Source organism: Astatotilapia calliptera, chromosome 17 (assembly GCF_900246225.1).
Source record: "Astatotilapia calliptera chromosome 17, fAstCal1.2, whole genome shotgun sequence".
NCBI lineage: Eukaryota > Metazoa > Chordata > Actinopteri > Cichliformes > Cichlidae > Astatotilapia > Astatotilapia calliptera.
In genome coordinates, this window is record NC_039318.1 from 3,161,381 (window position 1) to 3,180,314 (window position 18,934).

An 18,934-nucleotide genomic window follows, 5' to 3' on the forward strand; every position below is an offset into this window, starting at 1 on the left:
GTATCAGTCTGTATCTAAGTTTTATCACGCGTGCGTCTGGAAGCTGGAGGATTAGCTTCAGTGACTTTCCCAAGGCGATGGAGGCGCTTTGCTCTGCTTTGATGTTGCAAGGTGGAGGCCCTTCCAAGCAGGAAACGACAGGAATAACTTGGCTGTCAGGAGGACTTCGTCTAAGGTCTGTCTGGACTCACACGTAACAGAGGCAACTAGAAGTGAGCAGTGTTCAAGTTAGATCTGGCTGAAAGATAACCTCCTAATCGCTCCCTTATCAGTGCAGGAGGAAAGGAGGGGAGAAATGTAAACTGCTGTTGCTCTGCAGCCAATGCATTCAGCGATGATAAATGTAGGCCACAACACCAAGAAAAGCACAGTGGGGGGGACTGTGGAGAAGGCAAACGAACTCAACAACTTCTTCAACAGGTTTGACCAGCCCACAACCCCCCCACCCTCACCTTCACTACAGAGTCCTCTCCCCACTCTCCTGCCTCCCTCGCTTCCCCCCCTTCCTGACACCATGACACCCCCCTCCTCCAATCCCTCTCTCACCAGCAAGACATCTCCCCCCCTCCCCTCCTCCCAAACATCTCCCAGTGTCACAGTGGATCAGGTCAGGAGGCAACTGAGGAAGCTTCGCCCCAGAAAGGCAGCAGGCCCAGACAAGGTGTGTCCTAGGATGCTAAAGGCGTGTGCTGCTGAACTTGGGGAGCCGCTACAACGAGTCTTCAACCTCAGTCTGCAACTGGGGAGAGTGCCCGCCCTCTGGAAGACATCCTGCATCGTCCCGGTCCCCAAAAAGAACCGGCCCAATGAGCTGAATGACTTCCGACCGGTGGCACTGACGTCACATCTTATGAAGACTCTAGAGCGGCTCTTCCTCAACCTCCTCCGACCACAGGTACAACATGCCCAGGACCCACTACAGTTTGCATACAAGGCGGGTGTCGGAGTGGAGGATGCCATCCTGTACCTCCTACACAGAGCCCACTCACACCTGGATGGGGGAAAAGGCACGGTCAGGATCCTGTTTCTTGACTTTTCCAGTGCCTTTAATACCATCCGGCCCTGTATGCTTCAGGAAAAACTGAACAGGATGGAGGTGGACCCCTGCCTGGTGGCTTGGATCTCCGACTACCTCACCGACAGACCACAGTACGTCAGGCTGAAGGACATCACGTCTGACACTGTGGTCAGCAGCACAGGAGCACCACAGGGAACTGTGCTGTCCCCTCTTCTCTTCACCCTGTACACCTCTGACTTCTGCTACAACTCTGAATTATGCCACATTCAGAAGTTTGCAGACGACACAGCCATCATGGGGTGTATCTGGGATGATCAGGAAGAGGAGTACAGAAGTCTGGTGAGGAACTTTGTCGCATGGAGTCACACAAACCACCTGCAACTCAACACCTCAAAGACTAAGGAACTGGTTGTGGACTTCGGGAGGTCCAGAGAAGGTCCACTGCCGGTTCAGATAGAGGGGGAGGAGGTGGAGGTGGTCAACAAGTACAAGTACCTCGGGCTGTGGGTGGACAATAAACTGGACTGGTCATGCAACACAGAGCACCTGTATAAAAAAGCCCAAAGCCGACTGTACTTCCTCAGGAGGCTGAGGTCTTTTAACATCTGCAGGAAGCTCCTGAGGATGTTTTACCAGTCGGTGGTTGCTGGAGTACTTTTCTATGCTGTGGTGTGCTGGGGGAGCAGCACAGCAAAGAGGGACTCATCCAGGCTGGAGAAACTGATCAGGAAGGCTAGCTCTGTGGTCGGCATGAAGCTGGACACTCTGGTGACAGTGGCAGAGAAAAGGACATTAAAGAAACTGCTGGACATTATGAACAATGCTGGGCATCCTCTGCACACGGCCATAAACAATCAGAAGAGTCTGTTCAGTGACAGGTTGCTTCTCCCCAAGACAAGAACTAACAGACTTAAAAACTCCTTTGTCCCACACGCCATCAGACTGTTTAACTCCTCTCTGGAGGGGAGAGGGAGGGGAAACAGGAGGACAAAGGAGGGGGGAACAACTAAGCTGTAGTGCCTCTTCACCTCACTGTACAATACCTTGTGCAATACTTTTTGTAAATAGTCAACAGTGCAATAGACTCAATACTTGAAATGTGCAATTCACTTGTATTTTTATTTTTTATTCCTATTTATTCTATTTATCCCCTTTGTATATTTTATTTATATTTGTCTCTGTATTTATATATGTGTGTGTGTGTGTGTGTGTGTGTGTGTGTGTGTGTGTGTGTGTGTGTGTGTGTGTGTGTGTGTGTGTGTGTGTGTATATATATAACAATTCTGTAACTGTAACTTCGGTCGTTGCTGTGCTTTTTTTGGAAGTCGAATTTCCCAGAGGAACCCACCCGAGGGATTAATAAAGTTCTATCTTATCTTATCTTATCTTATCTTATCTTATCTTAGAAGGCAAATTCACTTTATGGTCTTATGTTTGGATTTAGAGTGTGTTTAGGAGATTTGTAACACACTGTGTGGCTGGGTCTTTTTTAGCTCCAGATGTTTTGAAACTTTCAGTAAATCTGAATATATTTTTAAGGTAAAGATTAAAAGCCTAAAAGGAAACTGGGACAGCTTCCCCACTGCTTTATACTTATCATGTATTTACCTGTATGTAGGTGCATTTGCAGTATAGTGTTGCTGAATATCTTTCCTCTGGAGTTTGAGTCTGAGCACTGCTTCTTCTTTTGTCAGTTTGAAGCAACTGTGATGCTAGCTGAGATCACAGGCTGCCATTCTCAAACCCAGACTCCCCTAAAACACTTCTTGTTTTGTTCTTTTGAGGTGTATCTCAAAGACCGCCATAGCTTCTGGACTATATATGTGTGCTTGGGCATTACGGTTGTAGATGAAATACTGCCATAAGCCTCTAAGACATCTCTTGATGTGTGCGTGTTTGTATGTGTGTGTATCTCTGTATGTGCTAGCAGATGAAATAAGATATGCCATAAAGGCAAACAGAACAGTTGAAGCTGTGTGTGCGCTAACAGGTGAAATAAGATATTCCACCAAGACAACCATGTCACCTAGATTTATTGTGTGTGCGCACACGCACACACAAGCGTGCGCGTGTGTGTCCTAGCAGACGAAATAACATGCACCACAAAGACAATCCCAGCACTTAGAGTTATGGTTAGTGTTTGACTGTGATGGCAGCAAAAGAACCCTCTTAAACCTCAAAGGCAAACATTTGTGTTTATCACATGTCTGTGCGTGTTTGTGTGTGTCTGTGCATGTGTGTGTGTTACTCAGAAGCTGTCAATGTTGACATTCTTGTTGGAACCTCCTTTGAAGTCTCCTTCACTGGGTGGCTTGGGTTCCTCAGAATCCCACCTGCACACTTGATACAACCCCCATCCTTACCTGTCACTGTGTTTCAGACACCCCAGACTACATCACTGCGTTACCTCCCTCCTAGCTTGAAGTGTGTGTGTTTGAGCATGTGTCTTTCCTGTCCAGATTAACTTCTGCCAACATGCACTGTGGCAATGTTATTTTTTGCCTAAGTATTCTCTCATCCTTTGTTTTACTTTCAGATTCAAATTGTGCATTTAAAAAAACATATTAAATTCACCAGAAAATTTAATAACAGACCAAATATTGTGAAAGGTTTTTACTGACTTTGAGAAAAACTTGGCATGTCAAAATGGAAAAGACACAGAAGCCCTGAGGGAATGAAACTTAAGCTAAATGCTTGTAGTGTTGGTATGTCAGTCCATCTGGCATTTGGATCCAGCTTCATTCTGAACTATTAGATATATTTCAATGAAGTTCTGTATGACCATTAATGTTGACTTTGTTGGTTTCTTAACTTTTCAAGCCAATGGCAGGTTAATAATTCCTTTTGAGTGAAATATATTCATCATGTACCATCAGTGGGTGATAATACTTCTCTAGTACTTTCCAGGGGGCGATCTTGGCTCAAGAGTGTAATTGGAAGGTTGCCGGTTCGAGCCCCGGCTCCGACAGTCTCAGTCGTTGTGTCCTTGGGCAAGACACTTCATCCGTTGCCTACTGGTGGTGGTCGGAGGGCCCGGTGGCGCCAGTGTCCGACAGCCTCGCCTCTGTCAGTGCGCCCCAGGGCAGCTGTGGCTACATTGTAGCTGCCATCACCAGTGTGTGAATGGGTGGATGACTGAATGTAGTGTAAAGCGCTTTGGGATCCTTAGGGACTAAGTAAAGCGCTATACAAATACAGGCCATTTACTTCAGTGTGTGACCAAAATATCCACAATCAACTTCATATGTATTTTATATGTATTATACCTTTTAATTATTTACTATGGTGTTATATGAATTGCCATAGGGGAGGTCTTTATAAAAAAGAATGGAAATGCAGTTAAAACTCAAACATTTCTGTCCTCCTTCAGATTCTCCGAAGATGTTCATTGGGCCAACTGGAATCTTTGGCGGGCTGATTCTGGCCTTGCTTGACTCCTCTAACTCCTGTTGTGAATCTGAGGCAAGGCTTGAATGTTACTGTTCACAGACACCTGCCATCCAATCTGCTGAACTGTAGCAATTTTTCAAAGAAGAACAGGAAAAGTTGTAGTCTGTAGATGTGCAGAGCTGGTAGAGACATGCCCCAAAAGCCAGTTAGACAAAGTATTGACTGGCTGAAAATAAATGAATGCCATATTTTTCAGATTTTTATTTCTAAAAAAAAAAAAAAAAAACTTTGAATGCCACATATATTTTTCCTTCTAGTTCACAATTATACACTACTTTGTGTTGGTCTATCACATAAAATCCCAATAAAATATATTGTTTGTGGTTGTAACACAACAAAAATGTGGACAAGATCACGGGGTTTGAATACTTTTTCAAGGCACTGCATGCAGTCGAGCTCCTCCAGTGTATGCTTGTGTTCTATTTAAAAAAACAACACAAATATCAGGTGCATGTATACCTGCAGTGTCCCGCTATGACTCCAGATATGAATTGTAGTTGCATGTCATTGCTCTTTCACGGTAGCAGCTGATAAAGCATGTGCAGATTACATGAAATGAAGAGAAATGAGGGGAAAAATCTGCCGCAGTCCAGTGCTATTTTCTTTCTCATCTAATGCACAAAGTAACACACAGTCATTTTGGCTAGACAACATTATCTCTTCAATTCTGGCCCATCTCTTCCCCCAAAGCAGGAAGCAGCAGATCAGGACCAGTTCCCAGGAGGATAAGATAATACAATAACCATAAAAACCTCCTTCCAGCACCCACCACACACACAAACCTACACTGTCTGCCTTGCCTACAGCCTCCTGTTGAGACGACAGCTCAGCAGCACCTGTTTGGAAGAACTCCAGCTCCACCCGGCTCATTTCAAAATTTGAAATCACCTCCACAACCTTTTCATTTATTTTGCTTATATCCAGATCAGTAGAGAGAAAATTATTGCCTACTTGTTCTTGCACCTGGTGGCTCAGCATGTCAGCTGATTGTAGATAGTATTCAACGAGGAATCACTGAAAGCACTCAGTGCACGCTTGTTATAGCTGCACATGCAAGCGAAATTTTAACAAAAAAATTCTGAAAAGAACAGTTTTAAACATGAGTTCTACAAACCGCCCTTTTCCTGCACGCCCCCTCTAAACCTCTAGATTCAGCTTGCGAAAACGTTCCCAAGATACGCTTTCACTTTGGAGCGCATGCTGGCACTTAGATGAAATCCAGCAAGGGATTGCCTCGTCCAGCATGCGTTCCTGTGTTGCAACTCCTTCTGTGAGCATGCAAAAGCGTATTTTTCACAAGACAAAGTAGAAACAGGAAGAAGTGGAAGATGCTCCAGGGAAAAGCGAGAGTTGACACTGTTAGAGTTCATGAGAAAGGAAATGCTGGGAAAAGAGAAAATGGCAAAGATCAGTGCATTACTGATCAACTCTGTTGTTTTTGTGATTTGTAGATTTGTCAGAACAGCCAAGGATCCAGAATCAAACTGCAATGAATTGTGGAGTTATTGAAACGTGTTTAAAGCGCAATATATTCCCACATTTCTCTGAAATTCTCATATGTGCATATTCTTTGCTACATTGTTTCTTGTGCCATTTAAATTGTCAATTTCTGACAAGAAGCTGACATGTTCTCTACATTTCCACTGTGGAATATGGATAAGTTGTGTCAGGGTGCTTACAGAATGAATAAGAACAACCAACAGGAAAAAGAAAAAAACAAAAAAGCCTTCACAGACAGTCACCAAATAAGACACGGACACAACACTTCTCTTCATGGCACAGGTTGTTGACAGTCTCCAGTCTACAGACTATATGTTGGTGTTGAGGTTAGTTAAGGCCAACACCCCAGACAAAACCGCTGTTCTTCTTGGGCCAAGAAGTTTTTGAGAGTGGTTAACACGCCACAGCTCCTGATCTCAGCAGGCTGCATGACTTTGTGTCAAAGTTACTCTCCCCACATCTCAAGGTCTTCAGCAAGCTGAGGCTTCAAGAGCTTGCCGCTGAGAGGCGGACGCTTTGCTTTTACATCAACTGATCCACACTGGATAGTGACTAAACAGAAGGAAGAAATAAAAAAGGAAGGGGGAGATCGGTTTGCAATATCAATGGTGGGAATAGAATAAAGAGGAAATGAGGAACCCATGGATAGCTCCCTTTTTTCCAATTAAAAGTTTTCACGTTAATCAGATATGCCAGATGACAATGGCCTGGAAACAACGAGGTCTCAAGTCAGTGAACAGTCATGTTTTACATCTGCTCTCATTTCCTGTTTGACACAGATTGAGAGACATGAAGGATCGCAGCACAGATTCACTCGCCTCAGGAAGAGCACGTTATCGGGCGGATATTGAGTGAGAATGCTCTGCAGTGTCATTTGCAAGCAACAAACCCCAGCAAGCAACTTCAGTGCTCCTCCTTCTCATGGGTTACCGTGGTGACAGGCTCTACTAATCCACTGACACACTCACTAGATTTCTATCTAGCTCTGGATTCAATTAGCTGGGTCTGGTTAGGAAGAGATAAGTGTCCTTTGTTAAGACTTTGATATCCTAATGAGTGGGGATTCAAGGCCCACAGTACATTTGATTTTACTTAGGAGTCAAGAGATAGAGCGAGCTTATCAGTGACATTGGGGGAAAGAAGATTAGTCTCAGAGTATTAGTAGCAATGTGACATGATATAGTGGTTAATGATGTGTAACAAACATGCTTATCCTTGTCTCTGCTTTGTTCAATATGCATAGAAAGGAGAAAAAGGGGATGACTATTGTTGAACCGTAATTTGTTTGACAGCTTTGCTTTTGCAAAGATGAAATTTCTCCAGCTTGTTCTCAGCACATAATTCCTTTTGACAATTACACAGACACGCCATTCGTCTTTCATGCCATGCTAATTGAGTTTACAGACAGTCACAGAGGCTTGTTTGCAGACTCTCATACATAGACATGTTTGTCTTTCTCTGAGGAAGCACCATCCCAGTGTCCCTATACTCCAGCAGGCCAGCTCGTGGTAAATCAACCAGTAAATGTAGAATTTTCAGCATCTCTGTTTCAGCATCTCATTATGCGTCTGATCTTATGACTAATATTAGCACCGTGATGCTGGCTGTAAGTCACTTTTTATGACTATAGATACTATAGATACTCTAAAACAACTCTATCCCCCTGTTTCAGTCACAAGCTCGCCTTTCGTCTCAGTCTTTAGGGGTTTTAGAAGTAATTGACCATATCGACATTTGATGCACTCCATTGCTGCACAACCTTCCGACATGCTGGCCGTCCTTCAGATCAGGTGAAGGTACTTTTTCAGGGTTAGCTTTGGATTACTACTTGTTTGGTTAAAGCAAAACATCTGGCTTGACTGCAATGAGATGATGAGCAGAGAGGTTAATTCATCAAAGTAACAGCAGATTATTTGTTTCTCCAACAAAGAATTGACAGACTTACACAGGAAAAACTGTTTATATGCATTAACCTTTTTTAGGTGTCTGATTAGGTACTGTACATTGTTCAATTCATATATAAAAGGTGCATTTTCTTTAGCTGGTAAAACACATTTATTGTATTCTAATTCAATTCCATTTTTGGGGTGGCTGTAGCTCAGGTGGCAGAGCAGGTCAGCCCCTAATCAGAAGGTCGGTGGTTCGATCCCAGGCTGCATCCTTGCTTCATGCCAAATGTCCTTGGGCAAGATACTAACCCCGTGTTTGCCTACTGGTGGTGGTCAGAGGGCCCGGTGGCGCCTGTGTCCGGCAGCCTCGCCTCTGTCAGTGCGCCCCAGGGCAGCTGTGGCTACAATGTAGCTTGCTATCACCAGTGTGTGAATGTGTGGGTGAATGACTGAATGTAGTGTAAAGCGCTTTGGGGTCCTATGGACTAGAAAAGCGCTATACAAATGCAGGCCATTTACCATTACCATTTTTTCACTCAATAGTCAAAGACACACTTTGGGAGCTGATCTCGTGCATTTCTTTGCAGTGAGACACGGTCTCTTAAAGGATGCTTACTGACGGGTCTTGTGTTCACAAAATAAGTGGCTTTGTTTACTGAAGGTCACTCAGTGTTTACCTGAGCAATCTAAGGTCACCAAGCTCCAGGAAGTACATTCACCTCTAGTTAGGTATTGTTGAAGCTGGAGGTGACGCACATTCCTGACAGTGTGATTGTCTGACAGCATGCTGGTGTGTGGCGCAGTGTGAGCGGAGGTGCAGTCTTATCCAGAATGTTAAGACAGGCCAAATGGTTTTCTCACACTGATGTAACATACCTAATGCCTCACAGGCTGATGCTGACACAAATCTACACTGATGCTCACGGCACCAACTCTTTCGTGTGAAGTATTTGTGAGGAATTCCCGAGTAAATGCGATGTATGAGCTGGTTTGGCTGTTTTACAATGATCCACATAACACTGAACAGTTTACAGATGTGGTGCTTAAAGCTGACACACTGTACTGTACACTATTCAAAGTTACTTAGAATGGCATTGTCATTAACTTTCCCTGCTTTTATTTTTCTGCTTTATGCTCCTAGTATTAAAAACATTTAGACTACTGCAGTACTCCAGTATTTGTGTCACACAACTAACACAGGAACATAAATAGGTTGATAAAGGGCTGATAATGGAGAATTACATATACAATAGTGCAATATCTATATGAATTGTTAAGGATAAATAATACACAGCCTGAGAATACCTAGTGATAAACTGTAGTCTTCACTGTGTGTATGTGCACTGTAGTGTAGCAGTTGTATTAGTAGTAATTAGTTGTATTGGAACCAAAGTTTTTCTGTAAAATAAAATGATATGGGAAATATGGTGCAAACTGAAGTGGTATCAGTACTAATAGAAGGGTAACTAAAGGAGAGGAAGTCGTGGACGTGATCATCTCTGGAAGTCATGACTCCAGACGTATTATTTTACGTATTGAGTAGACAGGGAGCAAAGAGCATGCAAGGTTAAAGCCAATCCTACCAGATGTTGCCTTCAGCGAGGATACAATTCCTCTTTAGGGCCACTGACCTTCCTGGAAAAGAACGATGCGACCGTAGATCAGAATTAGAGGTCCACGTTCTAAGGTGCGTGGCTGCATGTGTGCACGTGCACCAGCTCGCTGTGTTCCTTCTATGTCTTTATAAACCGATCTGTCTTTTTGGAAATTAAAAGAAAGAGAAAAAATGTTTTCATTCTATATAACTGAATTGTTGCCCCCTCCAACCCCCCAACCCCTTCTTGGAAAATCCTCTGTATATAAGGGTAGTAAGATGAGGTTTGCGGTGTTCGGGCAATTCCCCTGTGGCTGCAAAATATCACTTTCTCCCTGTTAGGCAGAGGAATTACTGACACGCACCACAAAAACCAAGTGGCCTGAGGTCTAGGGTTTCAGGGACCTGCACATTCAAAACCCTCCATTTGAAAGGATCGTATCGTTTACAAAGCCTTCCCCGGGACAGCAGTTTTTATCGGCGAAAATGACTCACTGTTTTTTTTTTTGGGTTTTTTTGATGATTTAGTCTCATTGTGAGCAGAGAGCCATCTCATCGTCACGTGGCCGCAAAGCCATGTGGAACTTTCTGGGTTTTAGTGATAATTAGGGGGTTGCCCACTTTCTTCAAAAAAGGAGATTTTTCCCCCCATCCTTTATATCTTCACCGAAGCCAGTTTATTATTATTTTTTCCCCTAATGATTACTTTTAGCAACGTCAAGAATATTTCAGTTTAAAGGTTGCGGTGACCTCAGCCAATGATGGATGGCATGGAAAAGCTAAAGAGATGACTCAAAGGGCAAGGACAGTAAAGTAGCTTTTTAAAGGCTCTGCACTTTTTTAATATGTAGTCAAAGTTTGCACTATTGCAGAATTTCTTCTACTATAAATTCCATTGATTTGATTTGTGATAATCTATGAAAAAAGACTTTAGTATCAAAATAAAACAGTATTCTCTGTGACTGTACCTGAAGCCAATGTCTGCAAACTGAAAGTGAACAGCACACACACCTTGCTTCTGATGCTGCCATTGGCTTCTCATTTCTGCACTCTAAAAACTAAAACTGACATTTACTTAAAAAATTTTTGAGGCAACACTTTTACACTTGAAAATATTGAGTAGATTGGAAACCAGTCAAATCTGTTCAATATACTTGATCATTTGAATAACTAAGGCTTAAACATATTAAGTTGAAATGAATAATTGTAGTTGTTACACAAACATGAAAAATAACTAAAAAAAATAACACTGACACGCTTGGTCAATGTAACTGAAATATAGATGGTCAGTTAATCCAAAATTGTGTTCCATTTACTTAATATTGTAAACTGAACGTAATCAAAATTGTACTTAATATTCAATTTTGTAAATGGCCTGTATTTGTATAGCGCTTTACTTAGTCCCCATGGACCCCAAAGCACTTTACACTACATTCAGTCATCCATCCATTCACACACTGGTGATGGCAGCTACATTGCAGCCACAGCTGCCCTGCGGCGCACTGACAGAAGTGAGGCTGCTGGACACTGGCGCCACGGGCCCTCCGACCACCACCAGTAGGCAGTAGGCAACCGAGACTGTCGGTGCCAGGGCTCGAACCGGCAACCTTCCGATTACAAGACGAATAATATTGATTTGAATAATTAATGATTTTAGTACAAGATTCTGAGCAGTATAGATACCTATTTCTCAAATATTTTGATTCAATTTCAAACAAAAATATTAAGTTCATGCAAAGAAGGTATTCTGTGAACCACATACTGAATTTTATGTCTGAGATAAATGTAAATAAATACCTTAATTTAACACAAACACATACGTTAACATTTTAGACATTTATTTCAACTTATCAAACTCAAATAATTACTAAAAGGATATTCACAGATTTTATCAGGCTCATCTAACTTATATTTATAGTGATATTTATTAAGCCTCTGAATTACTTTTTAGAGTGTCTGCACATTTGTGGACGCAGATGTGTGTCCACAAATGTGCGTCAACACAATGACGCATTGTGTTGCTGTCCACCGCAGCAGCGGGTAGTGAAATGCCCGAGGAGACACAAGGGCACACTAGTCCAGTAGCAGGAGTGAAACTCGTGACCTGATCAGCTGCAGTGCAACCACACAGTGTCCAGTGCAGCTTAAAGTGTCAAACCACATAAATGTAAGAGAGGTGGATGGATGTAAGCAGCGTACTTGCTGTAGATCAGGCTAGAAAAAAACCTTGCAACACTTTCTCTTTCTTGGAATTCTGAACCTTTTGCCACAGTTATATCTACATATAATTAATCAACTATCAGTTAAATTATTTTAGCTTAGCCTAAAGAGAAATGAGGAAACACCTGGCTGTACTCTGTCCAAGGGGAAGTCTCTGTATATTAAGGATCATTCAATTAAGATATATCTTGTTAGCTTAGTAACAAGTTACAATACAGTCATGTATTTCTTTGGAGAAGCAAACAAGACTAAGTGTGGTATTTAGTGAGCTGCAGAGGTACCAGAATTACAACAAGCTATTGTTAAAGAAATGTCCACAAAGTTTGTCATCTTTTATCTGAAATGAATCAGTAACCTTTGCTTTACTGCTCTACAAAACCTTTCTGAGCACAAATGTGCTGACCTCATCATAATGACCCCAATCAGCCCCTTTGTTCCTTCTTGCCCTTTAAAACAAACAGAGCAAGCCTGGAGGGGGTGTGAGAAAGGTGGTTTTCATTTTGAGAAATCCAAACTGCTTGCTGGTTTACAGGATCGGGGATTTAATTCCCACAGGATCCCCACCTACCCCTTATATTGAAAAGCGCTTTGGATTATGTTCTTTGAGAAATGGCACAAGTTACACTATTTTTTTGCTAAATCTACAGCTGCATCGGGGGGAGCTCGAGGTGTCAGTTGACAATCCATCCATGAATGCAGTAAATTTCTATCTGTTCCTAGGAACGTTGCTTTGTTGGCCTCTGGGGCAGCCACATTATATTGAAGTGGTAAATCAGAAACACGGCCTGAGATCTCCATTACTGCTTCTTGTGCTCTTTAAGCTGTTGAAACCAAACCCAGCTATCAATTTGTTTTTTCTTTCACATTAGCGAGAACTTTTTTCTTCATCTTTTTTGTCTCCTTTTTCCCCATTTTAAGGTTACAGCTTTACTTATTCATTAGGTCATCCAGACATAGCACCTGATTCTCTCATCATCTCTCTCTGTCTCATAGGCGAGACTAGACTTCTCTTCCTCCCTCCTTCTATATCCGAGGGTGCACGCATGGCTTTGTGATCACTTGTCTAAGGAAAGATGAGGAGGAGGAGTAAAAGGAGGTGATAAAGAGAAGATGTAATAGTAAGGAAAGATGAATGGGTGAGAAAATATGAAGATTAAGGTGAAAATGGTGGAGAAACGGGAGGACAGATAGAGGCAGAAGAATGAGTGGGAGAGGGGTGAGATAAGGGGGGAGCGGCTGAGAATATTAACAGGCAGCAGTGGATGTTGGGAGCACAGAGGAGGGAAGATGGAGTTGGTGTTGTAATGCTGCAAGATCAAAGCTTGCTCTTGCAGCATTTTGCAACAGCACAGATTTCAAGCTGCGGTATATTGTAGGATCATTCTGTACATTGTGTCCGCTCAGAGCTCAGTGTGAGGCGCAAAAGTCCATTTGTTAGTGTTTTTAATATGCTAAAGTGGATTTTCCTGGATTTTTTATGTATTTCACTGCACTATGCCATGGTTTGCACCACATATTTCATAAATCCTTTAGCTCCACAGTGCATCCGCTATTTGCAGTGTTACTTCAACTGCTGCTCGGTTAACCCACTACTGGGTTACTGAAGAAAATGTTTTCAGAATGGGTTCCATCCTTTTTGTTTGAAAGGCACGAGCAACGTTGCACCTCCTCTGTTAACTACCAATCTGCTGAGTCGTTAACCCTGGCTGTTCCAGTACCTCCTGGGCTTTCAGTTTGGTTTTCGTAAAACTATGTAAAAAATTGTATGTCTCCAAAAGTTGATTCTGTTCATCTGGATGTAGCTTTGTCAGCGGGAGTAACGTTTCGTCACTCATCCAAGTGGCTTCTTCAGTCTCAGCTGACTGCAGGTTTCACCAATCTTATCTGCATAATGACTGAAACTTGTACCACTGAAGGAACAATGGGCTGGGAGGTCAGTTCCTTCATCAAAATTATGCAAATTCTCATGACCATTGATCAACAACCACTGATCAAAGTGAGCTTTGAAAAAAATGTATGAAAATCCTGATCTGTATTAGAAAAAAAAAAGGGAAATAACTACAGTTTATCAAGTCTGAAACTCAAAGGCCAATGGCAGTCATTCACAGCACTTGAAAACAAACTTAGGTGTTGAATCCTAAACAAGTCTACTGCTATACGCATTTACGTGTTGGTTTCTGCCCATCACCCAGGCCTGTGAGCCAAGAAAAGTGCCTCTTTGGAGTTTTTTAGCTGACAGCAGAATGTGCTGTTCTGTTGAGACTGCAGGGAAAAGGTCAATTCTCAAATCGAAGCAGTCATCCAGGACTTGTTGTTATCAGAGCGAGATTAAGTTCCTACTTGGCAGGTTCACTTGATAAACTAATTCACTCATGTATTTGTAGTGCTCCTCTTCATTTGAAGCCTTCTGGACATGAAAAAACTAACAAGCAACTTTTCTCCAGTGTAGACAAAATCATATCACATGCACCAGCTGGATATTTCTCACTTTTTGAGTAGCAAATGATTTTTCAAACTCCTGAAGCATTTCTGAGTGGCACACTTTATCTACTAAACTGCAGGCCACTTAAATAGACAGGTTATTATTTAAGACCAGCCACTTACGTGTGACCTTGGTATTATTTTTCCTACTGTGTGCTGCAGATGTGGCTGGATCACCTGGTTGGTATTCATAGCAGGGAGCACCACTTGTCTACATACTCAACACTCACTATCACCATTTCTCCCCTCCACTGGCCAGAAGATGAGAGCTTTGATAAAGGATTAGCTGCTTCCTCATATTATTTCTCCTTCTGCCTCTTGCCTTCTGCTGCCCTTCGTTCTTCCACATTAGATTTTTTTTATATTACTTTACTTTTATGGGCTGCTGAGAACTTTGGGTTCATGAATTTTTAATATTGGCATCGAAAAAGAGCACAACTATTTTCACACCTACTCTATATACTTTTATTTATCATCAACTGTCTTTTTTAATTCTAAGACAAGATCTCTTTAAATCTCTAGTCACCACAAGGGTAAAATCAAGGAAGTTGGGAAATAACTGGAAAGCCCTTTATATTTTTAAACATTAAATTAATTTCAGGCCACTCTCACAAAAAGACTGATTACAAGACACCCATGCAATGGCCATTCTACAGCTGTATTCATGTCCATGAGATTTTACATACCACGAGATACTAAAAGCTAATCAGTTTATTGAAGAAAAAAGACTGCAGTATTTTGTGTTTCAAAAGTGGGCTCAGTCTAACTTAATTCAGCCATGGATGGAAGGATGGATGGCATCTGCATGCATAACTAATTCAAGTTTTTTTGATTTTTTGTTTGTTTGTTTTAACAAAATAAGGTAAACAGTTTCTAAAAGTCAAGAAAAAAAGAGGGCCCAAGCAACAACCTTGTGGAACAACACAGTAAATTTCTTTGCTGTTAGAATATGTGCCACCGTAGAACACATGACACATTATGTCTTTCCTGAAGGAAAACTCTTCATTAGGGTGAAAGCTCAAGGTGAATTCAGCTGTAACATCTAAAAGAAGTGCTCCTAAGAACTTTTGATTATTCATATGACTATAGCACTGGTCTTTCATATGCACTGATGCTGTATTGGTCTGTGCATGTTGTGCATTTGTGAGATGTACATTCTGACAAAAATGTAAAAAAAAAACAGTATGAATATGAAAATTACAGCAGAGAAAGTATATAAGCTTTCTACAGCCCTCACCTCCACACTGCCCACATTCCCACACACACTAATTTAATTTGTGTGGCTTTATATAATGTCTAATGAGCAGAAAAGGCTGCTTTTCAGTGGAAACATGTAGGACAGAGCATTCTAATAATGGTTTTGCTAACAGCACGCTCATACATTCTGGTGGAAGAGCTGACCTTATCCAAATGCTTTTCAAGGTCTCATCCTTTCTGAAAAGGATTTTGATTCTCCCCCAAGGTCTTATGTTTGTTGAGGGTTCAGTGCCAAGTCATGCTGAAAAACCTCTCTACTGTAGCTCTGGAGGAATTCCTGGGTTTTAGTGTGTACAAGCTACTGCTGCTGCTTTCCAATGTCAATTTTGCACCCTGTTTTTAAATGTTGCAAAGTTTTCAATCTGTAAAGAAAAACCCTGAAAGCAATCAAAAGTATCACTCCCTCATAAGCCTTTCTTCCCTTTTTAATCATTTGTTCCCTTTGTAAGACAATAAATGAAAGCATTGCATGGTCAAGCCCCTTTCCTCTGCAAAGAGTGTGTGCTGATGTGTGTCACATTGCATCATGGCAGCATAAAGCAAAATTTCTTTGCAGGTGTCTTGTCAGAGTTCCGCAACTCTTGGGGTTTTTTTTTCTCAGCTAAGTAGGAGGAAACAAATCAATGTTGAATACAGGAACTGTATCCAACCGTGCTGACTCTGAGCCAGAGAAATAGTGACCTGGCAGGTGCGTGCTTGTAATTCTCCACTTTGTCACACTGGTTGCCTTTCAGAGTCTCGATGCTGCTGCATTTTTTTAGGTTTAAATACAGAAAGCTGTTTGTCAAGGTCAAGAGGGAGTGATTTGTGAACTATGTCATGCCTGTGTGGATTTGTGAACTATGTCATGCCTGTGTGGACATGACATAGAAATCACCAACTGTGGTGGTTCTTTTTTATTATGTGATGAGTATTCCTAAATAGCCCCAGTGGGACTTGAACCCTGGAACCTGCCTCAGCTTCGTGACCTCTGAGTGGAAGAGGAGTGAACAGGACCCGTGCTCTTCACTGGTGCAGAAAGCTACAGTTCACTCGCCCCTTTGATCTCTGGACTGTGATGATCAAACTGCGGGCCAGAACTTGGTGTATTTTAATCAACATCAGAATACACTGCATTTCTTCTTAAACATGCACATTTCGGTCCATGCCTACATCAAACGCTGGTTTGAGCGTATACTTTGATCCCAAACGACCAGAATTGTTTAATTTATGTTTCTGTTTATCCTTTGGAAAGGATTTCAGAAACTGTCTTTCTTGTGCTGGCTAAGACTTCTTTCTGTTTAATGGAAGCTAATAAAATACTGAGTTGTTTACTCATATATATTGCTAGCTTTTATTAATACCACCTCCATTGTCTCAGATGAAGTCTCAACTCTTGCTGCCTATTCTGATGTCAAAAGGTATCCAAATGGCCTTGGTGCAAAGTGTCTGGATAGACCTATTCAGCTTTATTTGGAGCATAATTGGAACCTTCAGAGAGAGTTCTGGTAGAAAGTCTTTGCAAGATAGATTGTGGATGTGGGAGTTTTCTTGATGGCTATCACTGAAGTTCAGTGTCCTCAGCTACTCCACAGTACAGCCTACCATCAGTATTTTTGGACTCTGTCTAACCCAGTGTCTGTGCTGCAATATCCAGTCTTTTTATTGGGCCTGCCCCTTTGACTCTGGGTCTAGACGGAGGGCAAATAGACTGGAAAAACGCTCGCTGTCTCGTCCCAGACACATCTCTCTCCATCACTCTCACTCCTCTGAGAGAAGAACAGTTATCCCGCTCCGCTTCCTCTGAATCGTCTTCTTTTCTGCTTTTTGAATTCTCAGAGCCCCCAATCTGCCACCCACCCCTAGCCCAAGAGGGGTCCGTTACAAATCTGCCTGTCACCCTCGCTGGCATTAGCGTTCTGTTGTCTCTGACTTTGACCCTTCCAGTGAACTGAAACTGCTGTCACTCTAAATCCATTAGGAATGCCTAATAAATAATGTTGTCAGCCGCTGGGTCCGTGCAACTTGATCACACCGTCTCTCACCCCTCAGACCCATCTGCAGAGCCCACCCCTCCCACTTCCCCATTCTCCCTTGGAAAGTGGGAGACACTAATAGGCGACCGACTTAAACAGGGCAGCAGCAGAGAGGAGGTTGCTGTTAACACTCACTTTAAAAGGAGCTTTTAAAACATGCTGTGATGAAGGCCCCTGAGATTTTCAAGCATGATATGATCTTTAAAAAAAGTTCTTTCAGCTGCCCCTTCAACACATCGCCTCTCATAAATGTCCTTCTTGACAAGAAAGGCTGATGGGGAGAGAGATCAAACAAGACTCCATCCCTTCACTGAGCTTGACAAGTCTCTCTTCTGACAGCTAGTGTGCAAAGCCAGGTCTCGCACACTGAGCTCCTTTGAATGCACTTAAAGTTGCATGCTAACAAACTGGCAGGGCTTGCCTCGACCTCGCTGCTACTGGTGAGCCCACATGTCCTGAAGCTTTTTTTTTTGTTTGGCCCATGTTACTGCCAAACAACAGAATTCAGGACTGCAAGGAACAAGATCACAGGGAATTGGAAAGTAAGCGCCATTTGTCAACTTGAGTCAAAATAGCTGTTCGTGTTTTCTTTTTGCCCTGGCTGGAAGTTCTGCAGGTTCACGCATAAAAAACATGCCTCCCTCTGTTTCCTTTGTTTTCTTTCTTTGGGTTCCTTCTCCAGTCAGCAGGTGTTTGTCCCAAGTCCTGTTCCTACAGATGTTTTTAGAATCCCAGCTCTGACTTTCTGTTTGCCTTTGCTTTGACTCTTTAATTTTCCTCCACTCTTAGATGTACTTAAAACGGACTTTGTAACACACAACGTAAGTTTGAGTTCAGGGCTAACAAAGCTTCATTTCAACATATTCATCTCAACACGTCTGATCTTTTGTTACCTCTTGCCTCTTTTATTCTTGAACACAGATTTACACACAAATCCATGCACGCCCTCCTTCCTTTGTCTGGACTTTGTTTTTGTAGCTGTGTGGGATGGCTTAGAGTGTGGAAAGGTGTGTGTGTGTGTGTGTGTGTGTGTGTGTGTGTGTGTGTGTGTGTGTGTGTGTGTGTGTGTGTGTGTGTGTGTGTGTGTGTGTGTGTGTGTTTGTGTGGTACAAGAGAAGCACATGCAGAACGGAACCCCTCTTGTTGCTTCATGTCAACAGCTATTAATGGATGAAAACTGCCTTAGAGACCAGTGAGGAAACACTAAAAGTGACACTGGTGGAAGTGTGTTCTTTTGTGTCTGTGTCCAATTTTAAATTTGTCATAAGCAAAACTCAAAACAAGGAAATCCTGACAGACTGCACTCTAACCTCTGGAACAGCTGGATGGAGGGAAAAGAAAAAAAGTTGGTTTATATGTCAAAACAATAACTCTGTCTATTTTTCATCAATTCCTCACATATTATTGACCAAAAAAGATAGATTAGTAAAGGAAAAAACATATTAATGTGAACAGCTGTTGCAGCCCTTGCAGCAGTAGCGTTTGATTGATAGCCTCAGCTATAAATCTC

The 18,934-nt window shown here is 42.3% G+C and overlaps 1 protein-coding gene across 12 annotated transcripts in view; it reads left to right on the forward strand.

Annotated features, from left to right (window-relative positions):
* nav3 (neuron navigator 3) overlaps window positions 1–18,934 on the forward strand; it is a 415,168-nt gene that overhangs the window by 249,411 nt on the left and 146,823 nt on the right. The window lies entirely within an intron of this gene.